This window comes from Aphis gossypii, chromosome 2 (genome assembly GCF_020184175.1).
Source record: "Aphis gossypii isolate Hap1 chromosome 2, ASM2018417v2, whole genome shotgun sequence".
Classification (NCBI taxonomy): domain Eukaryota; kingdom Metazoa; phylum Arthropoda; class Insecta; order Hemiptera; family Aphididae; genus Aphis; species Aphis gossypii.
In genome coordinates, this window is record NC_065531.1 from 70669680 (window position 1) to 70691605 (window position 21926).

Here is a 21926-nt window from a genome sequence, read left to right on the forward strand (position 1 = left end):
CTTATGAACTGAAGTCATTGGGATGATACTCATCCCCACTTTTGGGCCCGCCACATAAAATAACTATTCACGCAGCCACTAGTCACTACACTTTATATAGCTACTTATTTTTATCATACATTATATTTTATTTGTGTCTTACTATTGTTCTAATGGCCGATGAAATGAAAACAATGTGTAGTGAAAAAAGTTATTATAATTTTATATTTCAAAAAATTTTAATTAATAAAATTTGGGTTTTCTGAAGAAATTTTACCGTAGGACGTAACTATTTTTATAGTTGCTATTCGTGATTATTGCAAATTTAACACTTATAGAATAAGATCGTGGTATAAATTATAAATATCTTGATATAGGTATAAATAATCTGAAATTTTCAATCTGCATGAAAAATAATAATTTTAGTTGTAGGTAGTTGAATGTTTCAAGTTTCTAAGACAAATATTTTTTGAATTATAACAAAACAACAAGAATTGCCAGAGGTTAAATCGTGATTTTACGCATGAATATACATTTTCGTCAAAATTTGAACTTCAAACACGTCCTGAAAAAAAAAAATAATAAAGCGTGACTATATTAAATATGTGCTTATATTTATATCTTAAGTTTGATAATTTAATAAATGGTTCTTCAAAAATTGTTCTTATTGTATTCTAAAAATAACTAGCATACATTTCGTATTGTTTACCTACATCGAATTAAGTATTTTTTCTATAGATGAATTAAAATTAATTATACAATTTTAATAAAATATAACAATTTTAGTTATTATGTTAAAATATATTCATTTGAGAGATTTTAAACTTTTTATCATTGTGTATGTAACGTCATTATTTTCGAACTCCATAATTAAATTTTTAAAGTATTTAGAGTAATTTTAAGCGATTTCTACTACGTTTTTATTCGCACCGTTCTAAACGGTACAGTGTATTGACTTAAACGTTAATAACTAATAACAATAATATTATTAAAATATAATATATTATCATATTATATAATAATTATAATTATGAAATGTTTTTTTTGCAAAAATCTAAAAATAATTCTTATACTCTTTACATTTATAAATAATATTTCTATTGTTTTACAACAATAATTATAAAATTCAAATTAATGCAGAAATTTGTCTAGAACTGTTGAGCTTTGAGCTCCACAATAATATTATATTACTCTGATATTATTCTGATACCTGATTTAGTCAGGCTATCTGTCGGCTCGACCAGATCAGGTAGTGTGTAAAGCGCTATAAACGATAAACAAATAATACGTAAGACGACGATAATAAATTAAATATTATTATAGTTAAAATTTGGCAGGTGCACTTAAAAGTAAAGTAACACAATGTTATGATTTTATGAACTAGTATCCATTACATTTTAACAATCAATACTTACAAATACATTATACTATGTAAAGTGCGAGTATTATTTTATAATGAACTTTGTTTTGTATGTATACGAAAAACGTATTTTGTTATAAAATAATACAGCGTAATGTAGTAATGCTATTACATTTATAATATTGTTAAAACATGAATCGTTTACCAGTTCTGCTTTACTCTAGAAAATATTCTCTTTTACATTAGTATACAAAAGTAATTATATTTTTTGTGAAATTCCCTTAGAACTGAAAAAAAATCCTATTTCAAAGGTTTTAGTTTTGTTGGTAATTCTTTTTTTTTATATGTATCTATTATTGAATTATCATAATTCAAAAGCAATACAATTTATAAAATTATTTGCTTTGACTTTATTTCGTTTTCATTTTTGTATAATTTTTTTATATTTAACAACAATTTTACATTTATTTTGGAATGAAATTATTTTATATTTTTACTTAAGTTAAGAAATGGCATGGGTTTCTTCTACTTGATTTTTTGTTTTTGTTTTTTTTTTTTGTTTTCATATTCATATCCTACATATTTTAGATACTAAGACAATTTAGAAATCCAGAAGAGTTGTTGATATCCTCTGACAGATTGTATTTATTAGTTATTATACTATAAGAGTTAACATATTATTTGTTAATTTGAATAATTTATTATAGTTATTAAAGAATAATATTAAATAATATTGGTTCAATATTTAAATAAAATTATTATCATTTCATTAGTGTAGATGTACTATCTTTACTTAATTAATCTTTGGCTTAAGTTTCATCATTTTATTAAAAGGATATATTAATTCATTCCGAGAAGATTTTCCATCTACAGGTATTTATATCAATAGTACCATTAAAAGGAATTTTTGTTACCACGAAGAATTCTACAGAAAAATAATTACAATAATTCTTTATACATAGATGAAGTTGAAAATTACAACAATACTTATATTACAGATAATACTGAGATAAAGTCAACCATAAGCAAGATTGATTGTTGGGTTTTTGAGCAACATTTCCTGGAACAAGCTGTTTACTTATTATATTAATAGCTGCTGACGGAGTGTGCTATTCATTTATAATAGGTCATATTGTTATTATTGAAGCCTTTTGACATTTTTCAGAAATAAAAACAAAAACATATTATCTCTGCAAAACTTGTTTTTCGTTGAACTTGGTGCGTTCATTGTGTATTATTCGTCGTACAAATTTAAAATGGATATTATAAACGTAACAGCAATCTACTTGTGGCAAAGTGTATTTTTGTAGTTTTATATTTCCACTATTATTATTTTTTTTTTTGTATTCGTGACCAACAGTGGCATGTTTTGAATTTTTATCAGTGGAAAAATTACTGCTTAGGCTTCCTATTGATGATATTAAAGTTTATTTAAAAAATTCTAACCTAATTCCATCTTGTACAATCTTTAAAAAATCAGGTTAGTTTTAAACTTTAATGATACTTGTGAATCATAAACCAGTTTTAAAAATAACTCTTGAATAATAATTATTTTTTAGTACCTACCTAGCAAACAGTTAAAATATCATTTTTATTTATAGCGAGAGTACACTGATTCTGTTCATCCCCACGCCTACTTTGTCAACAAGACCGGTTCCAATGATAGGGTGCCATATGGAATACGGAAAAGAACCAATTTTTGTCTGTAAGCGGTGCATAATTATTGTATAAAATATTTTTTTTAGTTATGAATAGTTAATTTTTTATTAAAAAAGCTTACAACTTATCATAACCTGTAGTGAACAGTTAGAGTTTGTTTTATTTTATTTTCGAAAATAATAATAATTATATCATAATAATTTACATAGCAACTTATACTTAGATTTTGAGATGAACAGTTATTTCGTTATGTCATTTACTCATATAAAAATAGTTGTGTAACGTTTATATCATTGGAATTTTGCGTAGTGTACGGCGATTGCCAGCGAACTTTAACCATACAGAATAGCTATTTTATCGTCGAGAATGATAATAATAATTATTGATCTCTCTCACTCTTTCTCCATGGGTATCTTTCGTGTTTTACTCATTTCCACGCCATATACTATACGCGTATCAGTGTGTTTATATTGCTACTATGCGATATTACGTTCCTATTTTGATTTAAAACTGTACACGGTATTCGTTATCAAAGAATGACAATCTTGTTTATACTCATTTTAACCATGAATCCGTTTCAGCACATATAAACAGACGATGCTGCGCGTATTATAATGATGTGTACAACGACCATCGCGTATATAAATATCTGACGTTAGGTTATAAACTGAACGTTTAATACACCACAAAAATACACCCCCCACCCCTGTGCGACCCATAAAATAACGTATTCATAGCCATGCACCGTTTTTCTTTACCATATAATTATAGACATTTCAGGTTTGGTTCCCGTTATAAGATATACACTGTGAACGTGCATATATATATATATATATATATATATATATATTTATAATGTATGTTTGTAGTGTTTGTCGCTTTTCATTTTATGATGACGCCAAACGAGAAAACGTGTGAAAAATCGCAACCGATTTTAACGACCGTCGTAACGTCCAAGACCTCCACCATGGCCCATCGGTTAGTACGGATGGTACCTACTCATCGCGTAACTGTATCATTTAGTTTGGCTAAATAATCGTACTTCATGAACCCCTATCGGATTATAGAAACGGATTATTTACTGGTTGTGTATCAAATCGTAGAAGAATAAGCGTTAATAGAAAATAATACATAGTGTTTACATCTGAATAACTTACAAAATAATATTTAAAAAAAAACATATACTCTTTAACACTTGTTACAATTTTTTAGGTTTGGATTTTACTTTTTTTAAAGATAATATACATATTTAATTTTCTATTCCGAAACAAATAGATGCGTAATGTTATTTGCTTCATGTTAGGATATATTGTATTTCTTTTTGTTCAAATATTAAAATGTTTTATCAGTTAAATGGGTATAACCAAAACAATCATCATTTTTAAACCTGATGCTAGTAGGTAAAAAAAAAAATTACTGGTAATATAGGTATAGTCGAACTGCACTATTTTTAGTTGAATTGCACTCGGGTAAAAAATACTAAAAATAGATAATGGTTTTAAACTTTTAATAAGGGTTAAAATTAAGTAATGTTTGAAAAAAAGACCTAACTATTTTTTTAGGCTATTTTTCGAACTCATCTCTTTTAAACAGTGCAGTTCTGTATAATATTCTAACATACCACACTTTCTTATAATTTCTAAATAAAATAATTGTATTAAATAATAAATAATTTTTATTTAATAAAAATATTTAAGTTTTTAATTATATTACTTCTTTTGTGCTTGCAAAAGTCGCTACTGGTTCACCGATTATCTATTTAAGGCTGTAACAGGAGGAAGAGTCCGGGGTCCGTAATTTTGCCAAAAATAAAAAATGATTTAAAATAAATCATAATCCACTATCACGTCAAGGTTACCTGTTATATGCACATTATAACTTAAAGAGATTTTATTTATCATCGATAATTCACAATAATTAAATAATGATATACATTATCACCTGTGACCTATCAATCTGTTTGACGATAAATGATAATACATTAATAAAGTGAAAAAAATTAAAAATTAGATTTGAAACAAATTATATTGAATGTACCTACTTTGTTTTGGATATCGGTATGTTGTTAAAATGTTTTTATTTTTCTTATATTTATTGGTTTAATACTAATAATATTTTATTATAACTAATATAATTTGATAAATATTTATCGTTCTTATCAACACTTAACAGTATGTTATCATACTGTTTTGTTATTTTGTATTATTATTATTTTAAGACTCAGTAATAGTTTATTTTTTTCAGCTTAAACACTTAATAAAGTATTTAGTAAGTTATAGACTATAGTCTTAAATTCGTTACTGCAATTATTATAAAGAGTTTTTTTTTTTAAAAATAATGATTTATTTGTACCTACTTAATATAATTATTTTTTACTGATTAAAATATAAATATAAATTATATTTTATTTTATATATTAAGTATAAATTAGATTATTATCGCCAAGCTGTAAGTACAGATTAATGATTATATGTACCTATACCTATAATTATATCATACAGTAATTTATAATCAATAACCATTGACTACTAATTACCATCTTATATCATTATCAATTCAATTTTATTGAATCATTCTGAATATTTATGTCTTTGTTAACTGCATAACAAATAATAATATTATAATCAACATTAATCATCAAATACATAAAATATATATAATATTAAAATAAAATAAATATAAGGTATCTATAAGTTGGCTAAGATTTGATGTATTAGTCAAAGTCATCAAACTAATAACACCTAACTGTTAAATTACGTTAGTTTTGTCTATAGTAGTAAATAAACAAAACGCATCACGCGAAGCAAAGCTAATAAAAAAAAAAATTAAAAAAATACTAATAAATTTATATTAACCAAACATTGAAAGTGTATATTATTATTTAAACATAAATAAATAATTTTTTTCTCATACTAATTAATTATTACAATAATATCCCATAATAGAAATAAATTATTCCTTTTTAAAAAAAAAACACTATCGAAACATATATTGGTTAGAAAAAAAACTTTTGTTCCTATACTTGAAGTTTATAACAATAATATAACAAATTAAAAAGTGTTAAGTGAAATTATTTTTAAGGTATTACATAATTAACAAATAATATATGATTCTTAAACTATTAATGTTAAGTACATAGTAAAGCCTACTTTAACCCTCTAACTCTGAACTCATAAATAAAATACAATTATTGAAATATCCATAAATATCAGTATATACCTGTAATGGCCCAAATGGATAATGTGACATATTTTAAGCTATTATAATACACCCGTTAAATATTAAGTTTATAAAATATTATTATTTATTTATTAAGATTTAAACGACAAAAAAGTCATTATTTTTATAAACTTACTTTATGTTAAGTATAAAAAATTACGTTATACCTAATTGTATATTATTAATTTATAATTTAATATAAATACTTAATTTATCGAATGTTTGATGTCATAACTTTTAACATTTAACATTTTAATATTTATTAAGCTACTTAATATTTTTATGTTTAAACTGTTTAAAGATATACTTAATATTGTAAAATAGTATCAAAAGTTGGTAGGCTTTAATAATAAATTATTTTAAATAATACTATGTGATTCAAGAATAATTAATAAAACAATAAAATTTCATGATTTAATATGTTTCTAATATAGGAATTATTAGGATTGCATTTTTAGACATAAATTGCAACGTCAGTATGGTCATACTTGTTCGCAGTGAGTTATGTGATTTGTCATAATATTATATTTATTGTATTTTTAAATTACCTATGTGCACGTAATGTACACTATAATTATATTGTAAAATGATTGGATCAATAAACTCGTACAATTTTAACGTCATCCGGGTTTGAGGATGGGCGAGGAAATCATGATAATGCTTTATTGCAGACAACGATCCAATCGTCTTTCAAACACTCAAATTGTACATTGGCAAAATGATTATGTTCGAGATGTAAGGTTTTTTTTTTCAAATGCATTTCCAGTACAGAATGGGGAAGGACTGACATTTTTAGTAGTTGACAATAACGCATTTTGTAAAGTCTTTAGGGTTCGTCACGCGCCTCGTATAAGTTTCCGCTGTCGAAGGGAAAAAACAATAATAATAAATCGAATAACTATTGTCACGATCCAAATCGTTCCGCTATACCATTCTCCCGAGGTGGACCAAAGCCAAACATTTGATAGCACACTAAAATACAATTTGTACGCTCTTCTCGAGGATTTTTTTTTTAATCAACGACCTTGACCTCAAGCTATCTAAGCAATAAGCATGTCGATATTTATTTTAACACACACAAATACCAATTGATATATATTATATATTATATTATATATAATATATTATGTAGCTAATATTATTTTGTTTTTGAACAATGTAATTATAATTTTAAATTAATTTGATTGTTCAATCATTTTCGGTTTTGACCAAAACAATCAATAAAATTCAATAACCACAAACTATTATATGGCATTGGAATAGAGTTATACACTAATATATTGTATATTGCCTATATAAAGGTTGCTTATAAAGGTATTTTAAGCGTGTTTACGGTATTCACTATTACCCATGTAATTTACTGAAATAACTAATTGGACTCTTTGATGCACAATATTCATCAAAATGAGATTGAATTTTAAATGTATTTTAACTTCGCATACGCTTTTGTATAATCTATAATTGATACACTCAAAAAATTAATTAGCAAACTTTAAATGGCTGGTTTGTTTTCGTTTCTAGTAACGGTAATAAAATATACACCCATATAATAATATGATGAGCGGAAAATGCAAGTTTATTTTAAAACACAGAAAGGCGCATAGGTTTCATGCAAGCATAAGCCAAAAAACAAACAAAAAGAATTAAAAACTTTCAACGATACTGAAAAGTTACCACAAAATATTGACCAAAATAATTATTTATGGATTTAAGTTTTATTATTATCGCTATAACCGATAGGAACTTCATACCTTCATTGTTTTTTATTTAAATTTTTTTTTAATGAAAATTTTTTCAACCACTTTAATAAACCAAAAAGATTCCTTTTCAATACAATATTTAGGTACGGGAAAATAAATTCAATCTATTATACACTGGCTATTTTGCCTAAAATTGCATTTTCAATGAATCACGTGTTTTTATGTATTTAGGTTAGGTTAACATTTAATTATACATTTAATTCTAAATGTTAAAAATTAATATGGTGAAAAATACTTGCTTAAGTATTATATTTAATTCAATTAAAAATAAAGCAAATAATTTTATTTTTTAATTACATTTATATACCATCTGCACCTTAAAATATTAAAAAATAGCTAAATAATCTGTTAAACATGTATCATACCATCTATTATTTTTATTCTTATTTAACATTGAATGTACCTACCTAGAGTGAATTTAGCAAATTTAGTGAATGTCTTTGTTAGGTAACTACACCATTAAATCGAAGGGTGTCTAAATTTTATTTATTGATTTATTATTTTATTTAAAACCATTGGATTAAGGATTTAGACTATGAAAGTATATAATATCGTTTAATCTGTTCAGAAACTTATTTAACGTTATTGTACTTTTAACCGTTATATTTGATTTTTTCCATCTTCCATTACCTATTATATTTTTAAATACTATTTTAATTGTAAAGTTAAAAATATAATAAAACTATAAACACTAATAAAATTAAACATAGGTACCTAAACATAATAGGTAATTAGTTGAATTATAAAAATATACTAATAAGTATAATTTGTATTATTTAATAAAAAAACAAGAATAAAATATTTACAATAATTGTTAACAAAAGTAATTTATAATACCCAAAAGATTAAAAAAATGATTATAAAATTAAAATTAAAATTGAAAATATTTTATACTGTCTTAGCTCATAGGTACCTAAAATACTAAAATATTATTTATAACTTTTTTTTGAAAATTTACATACTAGGTAGTAGGTATTCAAATATTGCTTAATATTAATTTTAATAAATTACGTTTATTGATAATTTTTGATAATAGTATTCAAATTTTTTCAGTTTTTCAGTTTTATTTCGTTATAAAATTGGTTATAAAAAAAACATTTTAAAATCTTTATGTAATAAAACCAGAATAATAATAAAAAAAATACGTTTAATTTAAACATTAATAACGTGTAGGTAGGTAATACATTCCTATATAATTGTATCAGCTCGTATTTAAATAATCTAATTTACTATCATCGTACCAACCTTCGATAGCTCAGTTGGTAGAGCGGTGGACTGTAGTGGTACATTTCACAGATATCCATAGGTCACTGGTTCAAATCCGGTTCGAAGGAAAAAATTTTTTGCAATTTTTTCATAACTATTAATTATTAAAATAGTATGGTTTGAAAAATGTATTTTAATGTATTACTACTTACTATTTACTAATATTTTATTTATTTAAAAAATTTCCGTTTAAAATATATTTAATATTTTATTTAATGAAATTTTTATAATTCTGTTTTATTTAGTCGTTATTATTCCTATAATTTAAGAAAAAATATTACATAGAAAAATAGTAGGTAGGTACCGTTATTGAATACCATCTAACTATATAGTTGTATTGATTATAAAATATCATAATTTATTTATTAAAAACATTTCTTAAATAACCAAAGCAGGTATTTAAGATATAAATCCAATACCTTCTATAGAATTCAGGTACTTACAAAGAATATTAACACAATAATAAGTTATGACTTATGATTAATGTCAAAAACAACCACCAATATATTTTTACATTTTATTTAGCAGTTTTAACCTTTTTTTTATTATTAACAACGATGGTTAATAGTAGTTTTAAAATGTACAATGGTAGATTCGGTTTTAGTGGTTTTATAAAAATTATAGAATAGTTACATAGTTAAAATTTAAGTTTTTTTTTTTTTGCAATTATTATTAAATAATTTAAAATTTGTTGTCACTCTTTCACCTATTAATTTATAGCTGCGTTTGTTAAATTAGTTTATACAGGCCAGTTTTTCTTAAGAATTATTTTATCTGTTTGAGTGTATACTGTTTCATTCCATGTTGAGTGGAATGTTATGTTGTTAATTAAATAAATGGGAATGGTTCTATCAGTCCCAATTTTATGATTTTAAAGATTTATATTGCCAACAATATTATTAAATCAATAAATTATAAAATTATATTAGGTATAGATCGTAAAAATTAGATTCCAAATAAACTGATCATCTGGGTGATTAGGATATATTAAGACGTATAGATAATATGAACACAGCGTTATCTATATTTTTACTGAGTCTACAATTTTATATAAATACTGTTTTCTTGCGCATAAATTTAATGACATAACGGTTACTAGGGGGGGGCTTAAGTCCATCCCTGCAGAACAGCCAGAACGTAATCAAATCATAATGGACGTTAGGCATCTAAAAATGATTGTTTACGTTAGTGGGCAAAAGAAAAATGTTAAGTCCTCCACGGATATGACAAATTATCCGCCCATTATAGATACAGATTAAACTCGTTAGATGATTCTTTTTTACTCATAACTTAATAAATATCTAACGTATATGAAAGACGTTTTGTAAGCGATAATGTAAAATTAAATTATGTGTACCTACATCATACTGTTTAGGACAATATTATAGAAATGTCTAGTAGACATAGTGTACTTTAAAATACACTATAAATGTTATTATATATATATATGTATACTTAAAAAAAAAATCAAAATCCAATCTGATAACGGTTCGAATCTTTGTGTAGAGTATAAATGCATAATTGGCTTGCTTCGATCGACTTTGCCAGTTCGAATTTCGTCTGTAGTCATCTTATTGGTGTTTCTAGTATATTCATAATAATATGTGATCTGCAGATTCGTGAAATTGTGAATAAATAAAAATTCGTCACACGTTCATGGGTTAACGTGAATACTATTTACAGATACTTATATTCGATTCGCGTTTTAGACCTATCTATACGTATTTACAGCCGTAAGTGTACTCGAGTTGTACAACGAAGTTTACACAACTAAATGAATGTCTCGTTTAGAAACCTATACGTTTTGTAACGCACCTTTCATAATATAATAATATGTCACGACGATCAATAAATGCGTATCTAGTGTTTACCACTCTTACAGTCCACTGCATTATTATAATTTTATTTATTTTTGCTATATATAAACGTGTTTTATTGTACAATAGTGTTCCCATTATAATAGTTGTCAAAGTTCGAGTTGATAAAACGTATCCGTACAATATCATGTTCCGCTGTGTGATTATCATATATTATCACCAATAGAATATTACAAACGACTATACTGGACCCCTCGTGATGGTAATAATATTATACTTTCCTTTATAATTTTATAATACATCAAGGTAGTTAGAAGTATCCGTGGAATATTTACCTACTAATAATTAGCGAATTCCACAGATGTCGTACAAAAGTGAAAAATTACGGTAATTAGTGGTTTGGTATAATGGTTATCTTGAAATATCAATAGTTTCGTTGTATGAATAATGTATATTATCTTTGAACAGATGCCGGTAATAAATTACATATAAATGTACTTTTTAATGAACAATTTCACCCATTTAATTAGTTTAATCAATAATGATATTACAATTATTTTTAGTTAATTTCAATATAGGATTAATACATAATAATATGATATAGGTACTTGGTATATTATAAAATTATACTTAATTAATAACCAAAAATTGGCCTTTTTAAATTTTCAACTAGAACTCTAAATTAATTACATCTCATAACATAAAATAACATTCTCGATCTTTTTTAAAAGTATTTTGATAATGATGTTGCGGTTATGAATAACAAATGATGATTCAATTACTGCAAATTAAAGTCGATTTGTTAATTAAGTGTGTTATGTTATTTTTAATTATAATAATTTTCCATATAAATTGTAAGTAAATTAATTGCAATAATAATAATAAAAAAAATACTACTTTTTTATTAGGCATTATCTTAGATTCATTACTTTTAATAATAGTACCAATATTTTTTTTGACAAAGGAATGTTCGATATCAGTGCTAGAGTTCTTTAGTTCTAACTAACATAGTTAGGAAATAAATAAATTATAAAAATGAATTTCTTAATAATATATATATATATATATATATAGTATTTTAACAAATATATGTATAAGAATTTATTACTGGTAACTCTATTATTATATTAAATGATCATAACCGATCGAAATACAATCAACACGATCAACACGTTTTTAGTTGGTGATTTTGAAGACAGAATATTATGTTTGATGTGAACTATTGTATATTCGACTTATAGATACTATACATAATAATATTATAGTATATACGGCATACGCCCACACGGACATATTCTACAATTATTACTTTGTGTTGTTATTGTGTTATTAAGTTAGGTTGATTCGTTTATTCTGAGAATATTTTCTTTGGGAATCATTTTTGAACGATTTTGCTAGTATAAAAGTATTTTTTTCACATAATATTTATATATAATGTACTATATATATTTTACAAAAAGAACGCCACTTTTCATCATCGAAGTGTATTAACAAATAACTTTGTCTAACAATCCACGTCTATTTTAAGTCATTTTTCATTTTTACTTTTATTTTTATATATATATATATTGTTTGTTATGTCTATTTGATTCGGTATTTTGTACTTGATCGACTTGATTCACATTTTTTTGAATTATCAAACGCCAGTGTTATATTTCGCATCACTGATGAAAAACAATCAATTTAACACAGTTATTGTTATTATACCTATATTATAATAATAATAATAATAAGAATAACAGTTATAGTGCTATAAGTATTATTAGTTTTCAAAAAAGTATTTACTTTTATGTGAATTGAATACACGCTATTTTAGATTTTGATGAACATAGTTAATAATTTATTGTATAAGTTTTAGATTGAGATTTTATTTAATAGTTATTTTTTGTTGTCTGTCATCACTCTTTTGTGGATTAGAATTTTATTGAATTAACTCCTGGCAGATCATTTTATTTAGTAGCTACTTGTTTACTATTTAACTACTTAGATAATTGAGAAAAACTAAAATAAACATAGTTTAAAAATAGAAATATTTACACGACAGTTTTTTTGACAAAATTGATTGTATTTTATTTTTAGATTTTGAGAGAAGAAATAAATAAATTGATTTTACAAATTAAAAAAAAAAATACAATACAAGTTTCCTTATAATTTGTTATTATAGCTATTTAAAAATATTAATGATTTTTATAAAATATATTATATTGGAACCAAAAAATCTTAAAATACAGTTTTTATATTGATATTTTAAGTTTATGTTTCCTTATAATATAAAAGTAGATATTAAAAAAAAGGAATAACGGTTTTTATTTTTTTGTTTTGATTTAAAAATATAATTTGTGCCCATGGGTTCTTGAAATGTATAATGTTTATAATTATTATTTATTATTCATACAATAATATTTTCAAATGTTCTAATAATATAAATTACTGTGAAAGAAATATAAATATAATATCATAAAATATAGGCCCGCAAACCGTCTACGCTCATAATCGTTTTTGTACACAATGGGTTATCATTAAATTCAATTTTAACTCATACATTACTGTAACTTATTCCTCAATAACGAGAAACACTTAAAACCTACTGTACATCAAAGCAATAACCTAATTTTAAAAAAAAAAAAAATATACAGAAAGCATAATCAGAGATACTTGAAATCATAATCAATTATTTAAATATACACACGTAAGTTTTAAATTCATTTTTGAAATTTTAAACGTAAAAAAAAAATTATGTTTGAATTTAATTTTATAAAATTTTTGTTTCTAGTTAAAAAGCTTGAAAATCATACCTAGTTTATTCTATAGGAATTTAAAAATATTTAAAATATTCAATTTTATTTTATTTGTACGAGCTTTTGAATGTAAATTAACTTATTGGAGTACCGTAAATGTGCGGTTACTATCCACTTATCTACTTGATATTTGTTATAAACATTGGAGTGGAACATCAACAGCCATGGAAGCAGATATAATATCATTCAAGGGTTTATTCAAAGTTTAAAAACGAATAATTTAATTTATTTATAGCAATTTATTTGGAGATGGGGATAGTAGCATAATGAAAAAAATACAAATTGCAAAAAACATATTATAGTAATGACGTGTTTATAAAAAAAAGTTGAATGTACGAACCATATATCCAACTACTTCAACCACATGAAAGATATTATGTCTATAAAAATAAAATGTACAATGAGTACAATAGTTGTGCCAAGTTTCATACGAATGAAAATAAAACGCAGTTGTATATATATTTTTTATACACACCACAATACATATATTTTCATAAAACAGATGATAACATGTAAAATCTAAATTATTTTTGAAAATTGCTCATTGAAAAAATGTAATTAAATATATTTTTATATAGCCAATTCATTTATTAATTCATTTTTTGCCAAAGAAACATTCAAACCACTAAATAGTTTATACTGAAATACAAAATTGGCTTAATGATGGAGACGATTCTCTAATAGAAATTAAATTTCTGTTTCGATATTGTTTGATACTACACATAAAAATGTATATACAAGGAGTAGAAATAAAATACTTTAAACAAACAAATTAGTTGTTAAGACAAGCCATGATTATTTTTTATAAAGTATAAGGACTACTTTATTAAAGTTTAAAAATGTGTTATTTTTAGTATTGACACCTCCAGGTAAATAATATACTTAAGGGACTTCGATATAACTTTTATTTAAGGGGAAACAATTATGAAATTCTCTAACTCATCGTCGTTCTCCGGGATTTATGGGTATAGTATATATAGTATAATAAATGATTATTAGTGTGAGTTGGGTAAAACACGAATGTCACTCTCATATGCAAACGCGCATAATGTCGATAACTCGACAAAAATATTAATTCACTGTACGGTATTTTATGATAACATACTTATTGAGTCTACAAAATTATAGTTAATCATCATTGTCTAATTTCAAGTCAGAAAAAAATTTACGAAGTATATTCCATTTTTAATTTTTTGTTTAATTATAATAAATTATGATATGAAAAGAATCCATACATTCAAATTTTCAATTACAATTCAAAATTTAAATATTATATTTTTTCAAAGTGTTCCATTCTACCAATATACATGTTCCTGCTGAATATATTATAACTCTGATTATTGAATGCAAAAATAAATCTTAGATCCCCCACTGTTGAGACTTTGAGAGTAAACACTTAAGTATTAAACTCTTATTTTCTTAGAAATGCGGTGTAAAAATAGTTGTTGGGTGATAAATATATAATTCTTTACTTTGGCATTGTATTTAATACTCAAAACTGTTTGAAGAAATCACGAGGTAAAGTTTTTTACGAAGTGGTTACTTATATGATGCACAAAAAAATAAATTCGTTAAGTAATAGAAATTAAATAAAGAAGCCACCATAATAATACATTATAGCTGTTTAAAATAAAAGCACTAGTCATCGTAATGTGCAGCGGTGACGATTTTTGAAATAGGTTACAAAAATTCCAAATAGGTGCCAATTTTTTTCATAAGACTTTAGGATTAGGTGTTTAACACTATATATACTAATGTTATGGAGTATACAAGGACGTTTTCCGTGGCAGTTCATAATATTATTAAATTGTATATGAATGGCAAAAATATGTTTTCGTCCTAAACAAACGTTGTATTATAAATTTAAATATTATTCGTTTGTAAAAGAATATAAAAAAATATCTGCAAACATTGCTAGCGTATATTAGGACTGCGGATGGAGATCATCGACTGACAGCGTTTTGGTGGTTCTCCGGGTTCGTGTATTGTAATATTAAACAAAGACGTATCGAATTCTCTCCAATCGGTCAGTTTTCCGCGATAGCTTTGCGATTATAGCTTATTATAATGAACGCATCTTTCTCAGGGTTTCAAAGCGCAGAAGATAATAATATCATTTTGATATTGATACGACGTATACCAAATAATAATATAGGAAACAACAAAAATTAGAACTATTCTGAAGGAAATAAGTTAATTTAATATCCTGTAATTATTATACGTTTTGCGTGTGTAGTACACTGCTCGCCCCACACAAACAATATCATTTAAATTAATTGTTTGAACTAAGTTTAATATTATAATGTCTATTATACACCGATCAGTAGGTACACATATTACTATAACTATGTAACTGAAATTTTAATTGATGTTAATACAACACAAATGTATAATCAAACTATCAAAGTGCGCACCAATAAGAGTTTGACTTGTGTTGAATTATTTCTATTATATCACTATGTCTACAGCTATACTCGTGTTAATTTAGCCATTACAATACAATATGAGTACCTATTTATATTATATAAAAGAGACTTGATATGGTTTTGTAAAAACGGAATCAGTTGTAAGTTAATTTTAAACAGTGATTTTATGTACGTAATAGTACAGTATAATATTATATACTTTACATACTATACGTTTAGTACCTTATTTGTAATTTTGCAATAATAAATTGATTCTCAGTGTATAATATAATATGATGTAACCGTATAACTATAAACATAACCCGAGTAATTTCATATTCATAGTTCATAGTTCGTGTGTTGTTTTCTCTTAAATTTTACTCTCGTCGGAAAAATTATGGAAAACGAAGAAATTTACGATGCACAGTGATGCTATAAAATGTTTATGAAGTGATCCTAAAATCAATATTGTTCTATCCGGCCGTGAAATAGTTTTTGAAAATAACTTTGACGTTAAACAAACTAGGACAAGTAAAGAATTCCGAAAAATTGCACGTTTTATATATAGCAGCATAATAGTTTATTTTAATAACGTACGTTGGCATAATATAATATTGCGCATATACAATAAATTGGCAATTTTTTCTGCTCGCAGTGATACCAGCGCACGCAAAAACGCGGCAACGAAGACGACGATAACAATTAAAATACTATCCGCGTAGGGGCGGGTGGGTTTGGAGGGGGGCGGTCGGCGATTCCTTGGAAAACGTTCGGCGACCGTCGCGGGACTTAACGCGACGGACCAATGAGGGTGCACGGTCGTGAAGGTGGCTGTCGCGAGGGGGCCGGTACGCGTCGGCGGCGACGTCGGCGGTTCGGGCGCGATCGCGGAAAAACGCTCGCTGTCCGCACACACGCACACGTGTTTTCTCGCCGGCCAGTACTCGACCCGGTGGCGTGCTCGTTGCATTCGCGTCGTCCGTTATATTCCGTCGTCGTCTCGGCGCGCCTATATCGCACACGACCCGAGACCCCGTTTTCTCCACCAAAACGACCAAAAAAAAAAAAAAAAGAAAAACATTGTCGGTTCACAGCAATCGTTTACGTCGCACAATATTGTAATATTAAAAGACTATGATTGCGATCTAGGTGTACAACGATGTAAAATACATTTTTTATTACGGTCCAATATTATATATTGTACGGCGACGATAATAATTTCGGCGCATTTTACCTGTATATATAGATAACGATTGTTTCAAAATATTTGCAGTCCAAAACGGTTATACCTCGTATACTGCAACAGAAAACAACGACACAGCGACGTAATCGTTCCGACTTTGGGTGAGTTTTTGCGATGCTTGTATGTATACCTACTTGAATACAACTTAACTTTACGTGTATTCACGATTAAAGAGAAAAATTGAAACAACGATTGATAATAATTAGTCATTGTTATTGAAAACTTACCCATATAAACTCTTGTAAATGGCCGGAAACAAAACAGGAACATTTACCAAAAATAAAATAGTATTTACCTATATGTTATTAGGTAACATATAATATAATAATATACTGATTATTGTTTATCTTTCGTCAATAATTAATTTAAGCCACCGTGCGATTAATTACAGACCTAAGTTAAATTAAAATTGAAATATTTTATACGTATTTAACTAAGTATATAAATAAATTAGTTAAAGAATAAAAATTAATAAATATATTTTCTAACACGTGTTAATTATAAATTTATAAATAATAGTAATTACCTACCTAGATATGAATAATAAATTATTATTTTAACTTATTTTACATGTTATGAAGATATATTTAGATGTTTTATTATGTTATGCTTCAAATATATTTACACACTCAAAGTATTAAAACTAGTAGTTATTATAGTTAAGAAAAATAAGCAAGTAAATTATTTGTATAATATATTTTAGAGTTTATATATGTACTGTCATTATGCATTAAATTAAAGGTATTAAAATTTTTATTTACAAAACGAACACAATTATATTATATATACAATTTGAATAAAATTTATAACATTACAAATAATAAATTACATACTTTATAAAAAAAAATAAATCTAATAATTTTAACTAGGTACACTTATAAGTTATAACCTAAAAAAAAAGGATTTTTATAGGCATTAAAATTTAAAATACGATTTGTTTATTTTGACCAAGTAAAGCGATAACTATAATAGCTGATTATATTTTAATTCAATGTTTAAATGTTATGATTATGGATCTTCATTGAAATTTACTCAAAAGAATAAAAATTATTAATTTATAGTTAAAACTAATTGTACTGGTTTTTTACAAGTACAACGATGTTGATGATGTTGATATTATATAATTGTATTCTTTAAAAAAAAATGACCTATTATATACATTAGAAAATAGCTATAAAGATTAATATTATAATCAATAATTTTAATTAAAAAAATGAATTTGGAATCAAATATTAATAAAACACTTTTTAGTTAAATTAATAAAATATTTAAATAATTGACTAGACAGATATTTTAAGACTTTAACTAGATTAATAAAAGTACACTAGGTATTTGGATGCTTAGCATAAAATAATAATATTATTCAGTGTTTTAGTAATGAATTAACCCTTATAAATTACGATTAGCTTCTCGTGAATCTCTGAAATTAAATAATTAATAAAACGGCAATTATCGCTAAATAAACATCCGACACAATGAATTTACATAATAATACGTACGGCTTCATTAAATATTAAAGTTTAGTTTGTCGAGTCACGTAATCCACAATAGCATTTAACACAATTAGTCTTGTCAATAATTAGGTAGTTTTTAATCTGATGAAATTGAATGGATGATAAATTTGTTTTTGTTATCTATGTACCTAGTATTACCATTATTATTATTATTATATAAACAAAAAGTAAAAATAAAATTAAATTGCGTATCATTTTAATTTTGTTTCAAATACCGAGGGAACTTTTTATTCATTTTGAACACTAAATCCTTGAATTGTGATGCTCAAAGTACTCGAAACTGGTGACTTTTAAATGTAATAAAGTTATAGGATCATAAAAATACAAGTTTTTCTTTCTCTCCTTTATGTATATAGTCATAACATTTCATTCAAGCATTGTGTTTCTACGTACAAACAATATCACTATATAACTTCGGAAATATTATGAGATGAATTTGTACAATTGTGACCTTTTCAAACAAAAAGATTACAGTGGTAAGTTGGTGGGTAGAAACAGAGGGGCTAACAGGTATCTTTATCGTACAAAACAAAGTATTGTTGAAAAGTTGAACCACTCCAAATAAACTACAAAGTTCGACGTACACGAAAATCGGTACTGAAATTCATTTGACCCTACAAATGCGTATTTTTTCCGTTATTTTTTTTTTGCTTACAAAATATTTTATCCATTATTTTTTTTTAAAAAAAAGAATAAAAATAAAACTTAGTAGACTCATTACACTTATTTTCTAAAGATGAATAATATGATATGTTTCAAGGCTTAGAATAATTGTATAGGAAATATTAATTAACAGGAAAAACATAAGTATACAATGAAAAGTAATAACAATTAAAAAAACAAATTTAATATAGATGCCATTTGTTTCTGTATAAATAACATAGTTTAGTCATAATATAATATAAGAGTATATTTTATTTATATCTAAATTATCAGTACTAATCATAATAGACAGTTCATTTCTAAACAATTTAAAGTAAATTAAAAAAACAAAATAAATACTTTTATACAATATTATTTATTATTGCTATAATATTTAAGTTTTTTTTATAAACAGAACAGTTGATCATAACTCATTACTCTTAATATTTCACAAATTATTTTCTTTGAAACCTTGTGAATATTTTTACTCATTATGACATGTCAAGAAATACGGTCAGGTTCCGTTATTTTTATTACCATTACAATGTTTTATGGACTTTTAAAATATGCTGCCGTGACAGCAAATTAACTATTAAAATGTGTTTTAAATTTAGTTTAAAATATGACTTCAAAGTTCAAACAAACGGAAAAAAACTTTGATTTCTTTATTTAATTTAGATGGCATTTAGGTTAATCCTATTTAATAAATATTTATGATCACCATAAACTTTTTCACAATTTATTGTTAACTATATATTTTAATAAATTTATGAATGTGCACATTTTGTGAAAAAAGTAAATAGTTATAAATGATTAATACAATTTATAATTGGTTGTTTTTAAAGTTAAAATACAAATTATTATAAACGTAAAATACAAAATAAATAGCATAATTTAGTGACTAATCTTTATACAATTCATTAATGAGCAATATAATATTATAAGTTATTTAGTTTATTAAATTAAGATTTTTAACTTAATAATTCAATCTATAAATTAGTTTTAACCATAAGTAATTGGGCACTAAGTTTATAAACATTTTTAGAAAAATCGGGAAGTTTGATGACATTTCGTACACATATTATATACTATATATTAAATAATAATATAAACTTACTGGAGTAAAAAATACATAATTTCGAAATATTATATTATTTAATCTGGTTGTTTGTTCATATTAAATGAGTAATTAAACAATACAATACAGTTAAATTTATAAATATGTATTAAATATAATCGATTTTATAAATATTGTATTTAAAATTGAAGCTAAACTTTATTGTTGGGAATAACTAATATGAAGGTAATTAATATGAATCTATGAAAAATATTGTAGAAGAAAAGGCTGTAATCTGATAATATTGTGAAAATTTTCACGAATATGAATTTACCCAGTGTAATGTTTAAACGGATATAATATATTTTATCCAGGTGAAAGGATATGATTTGTTACACATTGCAAACAGACGAAATACGATAACTTTAAATTAAATTATATAAAAATCTGAAGTTATAGATGCATGTAAATATTTGTTTTGTTCGGTCGTGTAAGCTGATCAAATGACTTTTGAGTTATAGATATTTCCAATTCTATTTTACCGTAATTTAATGTTTAGTTTAAATACAATAAACCGTATTAATATAAATAGTATGTTATTTTCATACTTAAATATTACTTATAACAATGTAGAAATCTAAAAAAAAAGTTTATACGAATAAAAAACGATGCTTATAATTAATACATCAGTATATTTAGTAATTAAATATAGCCTGATTGAAACGATGCTAACTTATCGAACTAAACTCAAAGAAAACCAATTTTATTATAGGTACCATCTTGACTTGTTTCAATTTATCAGTATAATTATGAATAATAAATAGTGATAACCGTATTAATAAGGTTAGGGTTAGGTTCATAAGACGTTTTAAAAAAGAAAAAGTACTGTTGAAGAAAATGTACAGCCTTTATTAACTTTATACACATGTTTACAAGACTTAAAAAGCTAGGTACTTTCTTTTCACAGTGAATACAATACAATCTATGGTAAAAAAGTTATAATGGATATACAATTTATATGGAACCTATTGTTTGACGAATGAAACACATGGCTGTGACAATTGTAAATGATAATCACCTGTTCAGAATAAAACGTAATTGTATAGTGATATAAAATTCTGAAATATTTTAGGACCGATATAAAATACCGATAAAATATGTACAAACGTTTTACCGATTTTCGATAAAATAAAAGTAGATATCCATT

The 21926-nt window shown here is 24.9% G+C and overlaps 1 protein-coding gene and 1 non-coding gene across 3 annotated transcripts in view; both read left to right on the top strand.

Annotated features, from left to right (window-relative positions):
• Window positions 1-9221: 9221 nt before the first annotated feature.
• Window positions 9222-9311, top strand: Trnay-gua (transfer RNA tyrosine (anticodon GUA)). The gene is given in 2 exon segments: window positions 9222-9258; window positions 9276-9311. It is a non-coding gene; the product is annotated as a tRNA-Tyr (tRNA).
• Window positions 9312-17146: 7835 nt separating this feature from the next.
• The window catches only part of LOC114123117 (lachesin-like), a 180714-nt gene continuing 175934 nt past the window's right edge, over window positions 17147-21926 (top strand). The window contains exons 1-2 of one of the 2 annotated variants that reach the window (XM_027985980.2): window positions 17147-17424; window positions 17510-17607. The gene's annotated coding sequence lies outside the window, so the exon portion shown is untranslated. Of the gene's footprint in view, window positions 17608-21926 lie in introns of both variants that reach the window. The other variant, XM_027985981.2, reaches the window with a different exon arrangement.